This window comes from Octopus bimaculoides, chromosome 28 (genome assembly GCF_046866305.1).
Source record: "Octopus bimaculoides isolate indiv1 chromosome 28, ASM4686630v1, whole genome shotgun sequence".
Taxonomy (NCBI): domain Eukaryota; kingdom Metazoa; phylum Mollusca; class Cephalopoda; order Octopoda; family Octopodidae; genus Octopus; species Octopus bimaculoides.
The window spans coordinates 12,555,280-12,565,279 of record NC_142955.1 but is presented as its reverse complement, the minus strand read 5'-3'; positions in this window follow the sequence as shown (position 1 = coordinate 12,565,279).

Here is a 10,000-nt window from a genome sequence, read left to right as displayed (position 1 = left end):
ATCCATCCAGACAGACAGACATCATGTGGGGGACATTCATTCATTCGTACATACATACCTACACAGAAACAATAATAAATTCTGTTCACACTTCAAAAACCTCCGCCCCCGAAACCGTTGGGTGTCCCACCACCACCACCATCGTACCCCGTTCAGATAATATTCCACCCGGGCACCAGGCACCTGCTCACCCGAGTGCAACAACAATAAGCCCCCACACCCACCACCACCACCACTATCGCCGCCACCGCCACCGCCACCGCCGCCGCCGCCAACACCACTATCATTATCTTTCACCTTACAGTCACCTGTAAGGTAACATTCCAATTGATGTCAACCAGATTCGCTGACGTCCTAGTTCGGGTACAACCCACCCCGTTTGCCCTTAGCAAAATAAGATGACTTTTCTATTGTCCACCCGACCCTACCAAATCCCTTTCTTCAGTATTATACGTTTTGTTTTTGCTTTTATTTTTTCTTCGTTATTTGTGTTTGCTTTTGTCGATGTTGAATGTTTTTAATAACCTCTCAATGTATCAACGTAAAAATATACGGTTATATATATATATATATATATATATATATATATATATATATATATATATATATATATATATATACAAAAACACACACACATACATATATCTACACATACATACATACATATATATATATATATATATATATATATATATATATATATACATACATATGTACATACATACACACACACATACACACACACATATATATATATATAGAGAGAGAGAGAGAGCCTTGAGATGTAGTATGTATAGGTTATGAACACCATTCAGTACCAAAAAACAACACCAATGTCCACGTTATATATGTGTTTGTGTGCGTGTTTGTGTATGTGTGTGCGTGTGTGTGTGTACGTGTGCGTCCGTGTGTGTGTGTATGTATGTATGTATGTACTTATGTATGTATGTACTTATGTATGTATGTATGTATGCATATATATATGTATATATTTAAATATATACATATGCATATATATATTTACGTGTATATATATATATATATATATATATATATATATATATATATATATATATATATATATATCAGGTCATTAAGAATGAAATGTCTGATTTTGAACTGAAAGTTTATTTTACCCAACAAAAAGCAATGCAGTTAATCACAGTATGCACCTAAATTATCAACGCAATTTTGCCATTTTATCGGTATCTTATTTATGCCGCAGCGAAGAATCCTGGAGACCAAGAGGTGATGAAATCATAAAAGGTTGTTTTTGCATCTTCTTCAGATTTGAAGTTTTTTTCCTTACAAAAAGTTGTCTAATGCCTGGAAAAAGTGAAAATCAGTTGGTGCAAGGTCTGGTGAATATGGTGGATGACAAAGTCTTCCAAGTTCAGTTCCTGTAACTTGAATAACATTCTTTGTGCAACATGTGGTCGAGCATTGTCTTGCATTTTTATAGATGTGTGTAAGTATCACTGCATGTACCCACATATATGTGCGCCTGTAAGCATACCTGTGTACATGTATATATGTATGTATGTATGTATGTATGCATGCTACTATGTATATGTATATATGCATGTATGCATGTTTGTATGTATGTATGTATGTATGTATGTATGGGGGTAGGTAGGTATGTAAGCAAGTATACATACATACGTACATCCATCCATCCATCCATCAATCCATGCATACATACATACATACATACATACATACATACATGATGGCTGCCCCCTCGTTATCGAGTATGGCCATTGCACGAAGCTTAACTTAACGGTGCTGCGATCGAATGTGACTTTTTAGCCCAGCCAAAGATCTACAATGTCTTGTACAGAGTTGGCATCCAAAACCTTTACTGGGCTCCAGGTACCTTTGCGTGTCGTTTAAGTCCTCCTGTTGAATCACACTCCCTTCCACATGCCCGTATGGTGTGTAGCATGGTGTGTAGCATCATCACATGGTTAGTATGGTGTGTAGCATCATCACATACATACATACATACATACATACATACATACATACATACATACATACATACAATACATACATACATACATACATACACACGTGCTGATATGGCTTCAGTATCTTTCCAGCCCCTTATAAAGAATGCCACATGCACCTTGGCATCGGGGAAAGCATATAAAGATATAAAGGTACAGTGCCCCGAGAATATTATGCCAGATTTAGACAAATATGGTAGTCGCGTCTCTCCTCTTACAACAAAACGATATTCCACAATGCCTTTACAGCCACAGTGCTGATGCCAGCATTTAGGATACACGACTGGTCTGAAGATGAAACCTACTTCATAGGCGTTGAAACTCGCAAGTTGCTGATATCAACTGAAAATCTCCACAGAAATAGTGAGATTGACAGGCTCTACCAAAGAACGTAGAGACGTAAGATCAGTGCAAACAGCCTTCGAATGTCGTATAGTCTTTGTCAGACAACATTTGCTAAACAAGAGCAGCAAAAATAAATGCATTATCTTAGTGCTGATAGATGTGAAGAGAGCAGTATCCTAAGTGTCGAGAAAGTACTCTCTTACGGATGTTGTTGTGTGGAAGTAGAACACCCCTATTGGTTGGCTCCGGGTGGACTGTGCCACAGTATAAATGGACATTCGCAAATAGTGTAAGAGAGTCGTGAGCTGTTTAAAACCGAGTGTTGCATATCGTCGAGGATTTTTACCAGTATCTTGAGTAGAACGATTTGCGAGGACACTATTATTATCCCGTTAATTCGTACGTCGAACGTGCGATACGACAGATGTCATCCCATGCGACCGCAAAACAGCCGGATTAACATACCTCAAAGAAGATCTGGATTTGAAGCGCTCAGTATACGAAAAAAAAACCATGCATGGGTGTTTCTCGAAGACTTGAAGAGAATAATATCGACAGCGAAGACTGTCTTGAGCTCGTGACAGCTACATCATATCATACTTCGAAGACTCTATCTCTCACTCTCTCTCTCTCTACCTTTCTACCCACTCTCTCTCTTTCTCTCTCTCTCTCTCTCTCTCTCTCTCGTTCTCTCTCACTGCTAAATTTTTACAATGCGTTGAATAAGTTTTTGCATATAATAATTGCCAAAAACGCAGGCGTTACTGTGTAGTAGGAAGCTTGTTTGCAACCCCATGGTTCCAGTTTCAATCATACTGCGAAGTACCTTGGATAAACTTCTTTGACTATAGCCTTGGGCCATCCAAAGCCTTGAAAGTGGATTTGGTAGACGGTAGATGGAAACTGAAAGAAGCACGTCATGTGTGCGGGTATATGTGTGTGTGTTCATATATATATATATATATATATATATATATATATATATATATGTATGTATGTATGTATATTCACATATACATATATATAAGACAATTTGGTTGGGGGCGGGTAAAATATAAATGTATATATATATATATATATATATATATATATATATACACGACGGGCTTCTTTTAGTTTCCGTCTACCAAATCCACTCACAAGGATTTGGTCGGCCCGAGGCTATAGTAGAATACACTTGTCCAAGGTGCCACGCAGTGGGACTGAACCCAAAACCATGTGGTTGGTAAGCAAGCTACTTACCACACAGCCACTCCTGCGCTTGTAACTGTTTATTTAAAATAAATAGCGCAGCCTCGCAAAGTAAACTAATAAAACCGAATAGGTGGTCTCTTTATGAAAAGATTCGCGGCACGCTTCAAAGAACTAAGTAAAACATCTATTCAATGCAACGATCATTGAAAGTTTCGGATAAGAATTGTCACTTATCTTTTATCTATTCTTTGCCCTTTTTTTAATATTTTATTCTAATCAATAATATTTGGTCAACAATTCTTTATATTACATTCTCATCGAAATTTGCTTTAACTAGTTGCTCGAGTAAATCTTTTTCACTTGACATAAGAGCCAGCCCTGAAAGTCTTTTCTCTCCTGCTGTATTGTTTTGTTGTTGTTGTTTGCATCTCCTCGAGCCGTGTCTGGCTCATAAGCGCCGGTTTCTCGTTTTCATTGGCGTATAGGTTCCCTACCTAGACGCACGCCAGTCTATCACATATGAGTTGCTAGATGCAGGAGGAAAGAGTGAGAGAAAGCTGTGGCGAAAGAGTCAGCAAAGGTTCGCCATTACCTTCTGCCGGAGTCGCGTGGAGCTTAGGTGTTCCGCTCATAAACACACACATCGCCTAGTTTGAGATTCGAACCCGCGATCCCTCGACCGCAAGTCCGCAACTTTAACCACTGGGCCATGTGGCTCCACGTTGTATTGTCTTGGTAAGTTTTAATTCTCTTCAAAGCAGAAAGGGGCCGCTCTACAGAGGCAGTTGCAAATGAAATTGTCAAAATATAATTACAAAGAGTCTGACCACTCTCTTTCCTCCGGTAACCTAAAGATTGCAGCGAGCTTATGTATATATATATATATATATATATATATATATATATATATATATATATATATATACTAGCTGTTGGACCCGGCGTTGCTCGTGTTTTACGTGTTGAAGTTACGCCCACCTCTGACCTTGTATTGAAATTTTCTACGTTCCTCGTGCCAACTATTACCCATTAAGATGTTATATCTGGTTCGGCAGGCTGTTGCAGGATGAGTAGATGTGTGGCAGAAGGAGAAAAAATGGTCAGGGCAGGCAACAGAGTTTTGTTGGCGGAGCGGAGCTTTTGCAGCCGACGACGACGTGTTCAATGGTGCAGAGGACACAAATGTAAATAAACATTTCCTTAGAGACTATTCTATCGATTTTGTTGAAATTTTACGCGTGAAAAATGAAAATGCAAAAGGAAAAATAACATCGTTATGGGAATTTCTATTCAAACGCCCGATTAAACTCCCAAAAATCGATGCCAACTGAGCATTATTGAGTTTTCGAAAAATTCCCGCCTTATTTCATCTACCTATGTGCCAAAATCATTAAAATCGGTTGGACGGTGTTGCACTCCCGATCGTGAGATCGTGGTTTCAGTTCCTAGACCGGGTGGTGTGTTGTGTTCTTGAGCAAGTTACTTCATCTCGCGTTGCTGTGCGATCACTTCGAGAGCTGACGCGTGGTACACCGTGCACCTGTTCACACAAAGTCAATTTGATGGAGAGAGTGAGCTGATGTGCAGGATGAACATTTGATCACTATAAACCAATCATTCGTGCTGGTCGTTCGGCAAAAGCTAAACGCTTATATGTTGTCTTCGACGGGAGAGTCCATCTTATATACATATACATATATATATATATATATATATATATATATATATATATATATATATATATATATATATATATATATATATATATATATATATATATATATATATATATATATATATGTATGTATGTATGTATGTGCGTGTGTGTTGTGTGTGTGTATGTGTGTGTGTGTGTATGTGTGTGTGTGTGTGTGTGTATGGTGGAGGCGCGTGGCTTAGTGGTTAGGTTGTCAGCATCATGATCGTAAGATTGTGGTTTCGATTCCTGGACTGAGCGACGCGTTGTGTTCTTGAGCAAAACACTTCATTTCACGTTGCTCCAGTGCACTCAGCTGCCAAAAATGAGTAACGCTGCGGTGGACTGGCGTCCCATCCAGCGGGGGAACACATAAGCCATAGCAACCGGGAAACCGGGCCCATGAGCCTGGTTAGGCTTTAAAAAGGGGCGCATTTATTTATTATTATTATTATTATTATATATATATATATATATATATATATATATATATATATATGTTGTTGTACTTGGGGATGGTCATATTGCCAGTTTAGCCAATAAAAACACACGCACTGTATATTTAGTGTTAATTTGCTTCAGCTTTATATTACATTAATCTTAATCTTATTTCGGCCAGAGTTCTTTCGTCACACTTCTGTGACCTCATCAGTGGTCCTTTGTTTCCTTCTTTCTTATGTGTGTCTCACCTTGCTAACTATCTCAATATATATATATATATATATATATATATATATATTGACAAGAATATATATATATATATATATATATTAATGAATGAAATTCCAACTTTACAACCGTGTTCGATAATTGACAACTGGATTAATATATTCTTCGATACACAATCATACAAACTCGGATATATATATATATATATATATATATATATATATATATATATATATATATATATATATATATATATATATATATATGTATATATATATATTTGATGGACTAAAAACAAAGCTACAGAGAAAGGGAAACTAAGCTCCATTCTATTCTTACCAAAGTAACATTTCCATTGATTTAACAAGAATAGAGTGGACTTTAATTCCCTCCCACCCCTTTCCCTATCCTTTTTTCTCTCTTTCCCTTCCTTCTTTATTTCTTTCTGTCTTTATCTATAGCACTTTAATCGATCCAGTATGGGTTCTATTATATATGCATACTGTAACATGTAGAAATTTGGTTATGCCATTCTATTTGAAAAACACGAAGCTATTTCGCTGATAAACTTTCATTCCTTATTTCTTCTAAAATTTCTTGGGATTCATATAATAAATTTCACAGAAATCGAAATAAACATTTATGTGTATAACTGTGGCTTGAGAATCGATGTTGGTGTGTTTATGTCCCCGTTAATAAGTGGTTCGGCAAAGAGACCGATAGAATAAGTACTAGGCTTACAAAGAATAAGTCCTGGAGTCGATTTCTACGACTAAAGACGGTGTTCCAGCATGGCCGCCATCAAATGACTGAACCAAATTAAAAAATAAAAGAATATGTGTGTGTGTGTGTGTGTGTGTGTGTGTGTGTGTGTGTGTGTGTGTGTGTGTGTGTGTGTGTGTGTGTGTGTGTGTGTGTGTGTATGTAAAGCTTTAGAAAACCAGAACTAGTACTTGAGCGTCTTAGAAACGTTCTATTCATGGTTTTGTTTCGCATATTGTATGAATTATAGAAGAGAAAAATAAGTAATAATTTCCTTATATTTTTCTGAAGTATTTAACTTTAAAAACCGGTTCTTTTTAACTATCCGTACGAACTGCCTTAGCAATTGTTTTCTTCTATTTTATCTTTGTGTGTCAAGAAGTTAAAAAGGAAAAAAAAAAAAAAATTGAGAAGCACTGATGTCATCAAATGAAAATATAAAAGAACAAAATACTTTAACAGTCATACTGCACTCTTTTTATAGCTCTGCACCGCGTTTCATTAAATGGTGCTTTGCAAATGCCTCTCTTCTTCCTTTGCAAGGAAAATGAAAAATACATTCCCCCCCTACCCGCGCAACACATCTCAGATTATTTTAATCAAATACAAGCTTATATATACATACATACATACATATATATATATATATATATATATATATATATATATATATATATATATATATATATATATATATATATATATATATATATATATATATATATATATATAATATAAATAATATATAAATATATGCATATATACATATATATATATATATGTAGATACCTACATACATATGTATATATATATGTATTTATGGGTACAAGACATCAAAAAAACGTGGACAGAATGAGAAACGAGAACATAAAAAACAAAAACATAGAAAACGAACTTTTTTTTTCGAACAACTAAAGAAACAAACAAACAAACAAAGGAGACAGGCAACATAAAGAACATTCCCTTCATCAGTTGTCCCCTGTGTTATCTACTCTGCGTTTCGAACATATATATATATATATATATATATATATATATATAGAGAGAGAGAGAGAGAGAGAGAGTTATTAATATTTCTAAGTCTCTCTAAAGGAGACTACGGCAGCGGTACTGGAAATTAATAGTTATCGCCAAGCCAACATGGCAGTCCCAAAATTAGGACGAAAGCTGCCGTGAATTACCTCCAAGAAGCCATCGCCTCTAGCTAGCTATGTGACACACGAAACCTGTGTCCTTTATAACCTTCGAACAGGGGAGGTCAGCAGTGTCCCCCTGCTGGTTTGGCATATATATATATATATATATATATATATATATATAGAGAGAGAGAGAGAGGGGGGATATATATATATATATATATATATATATATATATATATATATATATATATATATTTATATTATAGCCACACAGGACTAAATACAGAAAATGGACAAATTACAATGTAGAGCTTTTCTTTGGGGGGAAAAGGGGGGGATAATTTCGATCAAAAGGGATCGCGGGGAAAAAAAAGGAGGGGGGCGATCAATAGGGATCGTTAGATAGATAGATAGATAGATAGATAGATAGATAGATAGATAGATAGATGCAAATACCTTGACTCAACCACATATATAAAACGTGAAGCCGCATGGCTCAGTGGTCAGAGCGTCGGGTTCACAACCATAAGTTAGTGAGCTCGATTCCCTAACCGGGCTGCGTGTTGCGTTCTTGAGCAAGACACTTCACTTCACGTTGCTCCAGTTCACTCAGCCGTAGAAAAGTGTTGCGAAGTCACTGGTGCCAAGCTGTATCAGTTTTTGCCTTTCCCTTGGATAACATCGGTGGGGTGGAGAGGGCAGACTGGTATGCATGGGTGACTGCTGGAAAGAGAGAGAGACAGACAGACAGATAGGTAAACAGAGAAAGAGAGAGATCCCCTTCGGTTATGAATGACCATAGGATTCCCTAGAACGTTCCCCATCCGAGGCACAAGTCCGGGCAAAAACAACAAAAATCAAAAGGACATGCATAGTAAATGTATTAGGGTAACGCTTTGATTAAGATAGGGAAAAGTGGAGAGTGTGACGTTTCGAGCATGGTTCTTCGTCAGAGAGAGTAACGAGGAAAGATCCAGGGAGAAGGAAAAGAATAGTAAAAAGTTAAAACGAAAAGAGAAATAATCTATGTTGCTTTGTGCTAAGAAGTTTGCTCCCGAAATACATGGTTCCGGGTTCTCTCCTATTGCGTGGCACCTTAGGCAAATATCTGCTACTATATCCTCGAACTGACCAAAGCCTTGTGAGTGGATTTTGTAGACGAAAACTGAAAGAAGCCCGCCGTATATATATATATATATATATATATATATATATATATATATATATATATATATATATATATATATATATATATACATGTGTGTGTGTGAATGAATAAAAGTAAATGAATAAAAAATAAAAGAATATATATATGTAAGTTTGTGGGGTAGGTGATGTGCATGCATGTATGTATTTGTATGTGTGTATATGTGTGCGTGTTTGCGTGAGAAAGAGAGATTAAGTGTGTGTGAGAGAAAGAGAGGCTAAGTGTGTATGCGTGTGTGTGTTTATGTATCTTTCGGTAGAAAGATGTAAACATTAGAAGGGCACGAAACCTGATAAACAGTTGCTCTGGAACGAAGTCCCCTGTGATATCTACTCCGCCCGAGTTGCACACACAGTCCTTTGTCAGTTGCAGTGTCACTCTCATAAAGGCAATGTACAAGTGGTTGGGCTTGTAGAATTCTCCGGCTACGTTTTTCTCTTCAAGAAATGTGATATATAATAAATAATGCGAATATTATGGAAAAGGCGTGGTAATTGAAAGAAAAAAAAAAGAGATTAAGGGTGGTGGGAGGGATCGTGCGAGTGGGGAGTAACAAGGAGGAGGAAGAGGAGGAGTTGGTAAAGAGAGACACAAACAATGAAGGGATTGTTTTGGCTGAAATCACTTCTTTCATAGTTCCGTCTTTATATTGTAACTGAATATAAAGAACAGGATATGTACGTATGTATGTATGCATGTATGTATGTATGTATGTATGTATGCATGTATGTATGTATGTATGTATGTATGTATGTATGTATGTATGCATGCATGTATGTATGCATGTGTGTATGTATGTGTGTATGTATATATGTGTATGTATCTTTGTATGTATATATGTGTGTATGTATGTATATATTCTTTTATTCTTTTACTTGTTTCAGTCATTTGACTTCAGCCATGCTGGAGCACCGCCTTTAGTTGATCAAATCGCCCCCAGGACTTATTCTTTCTAAGCCTAGTACTTGTTCTATCGGGG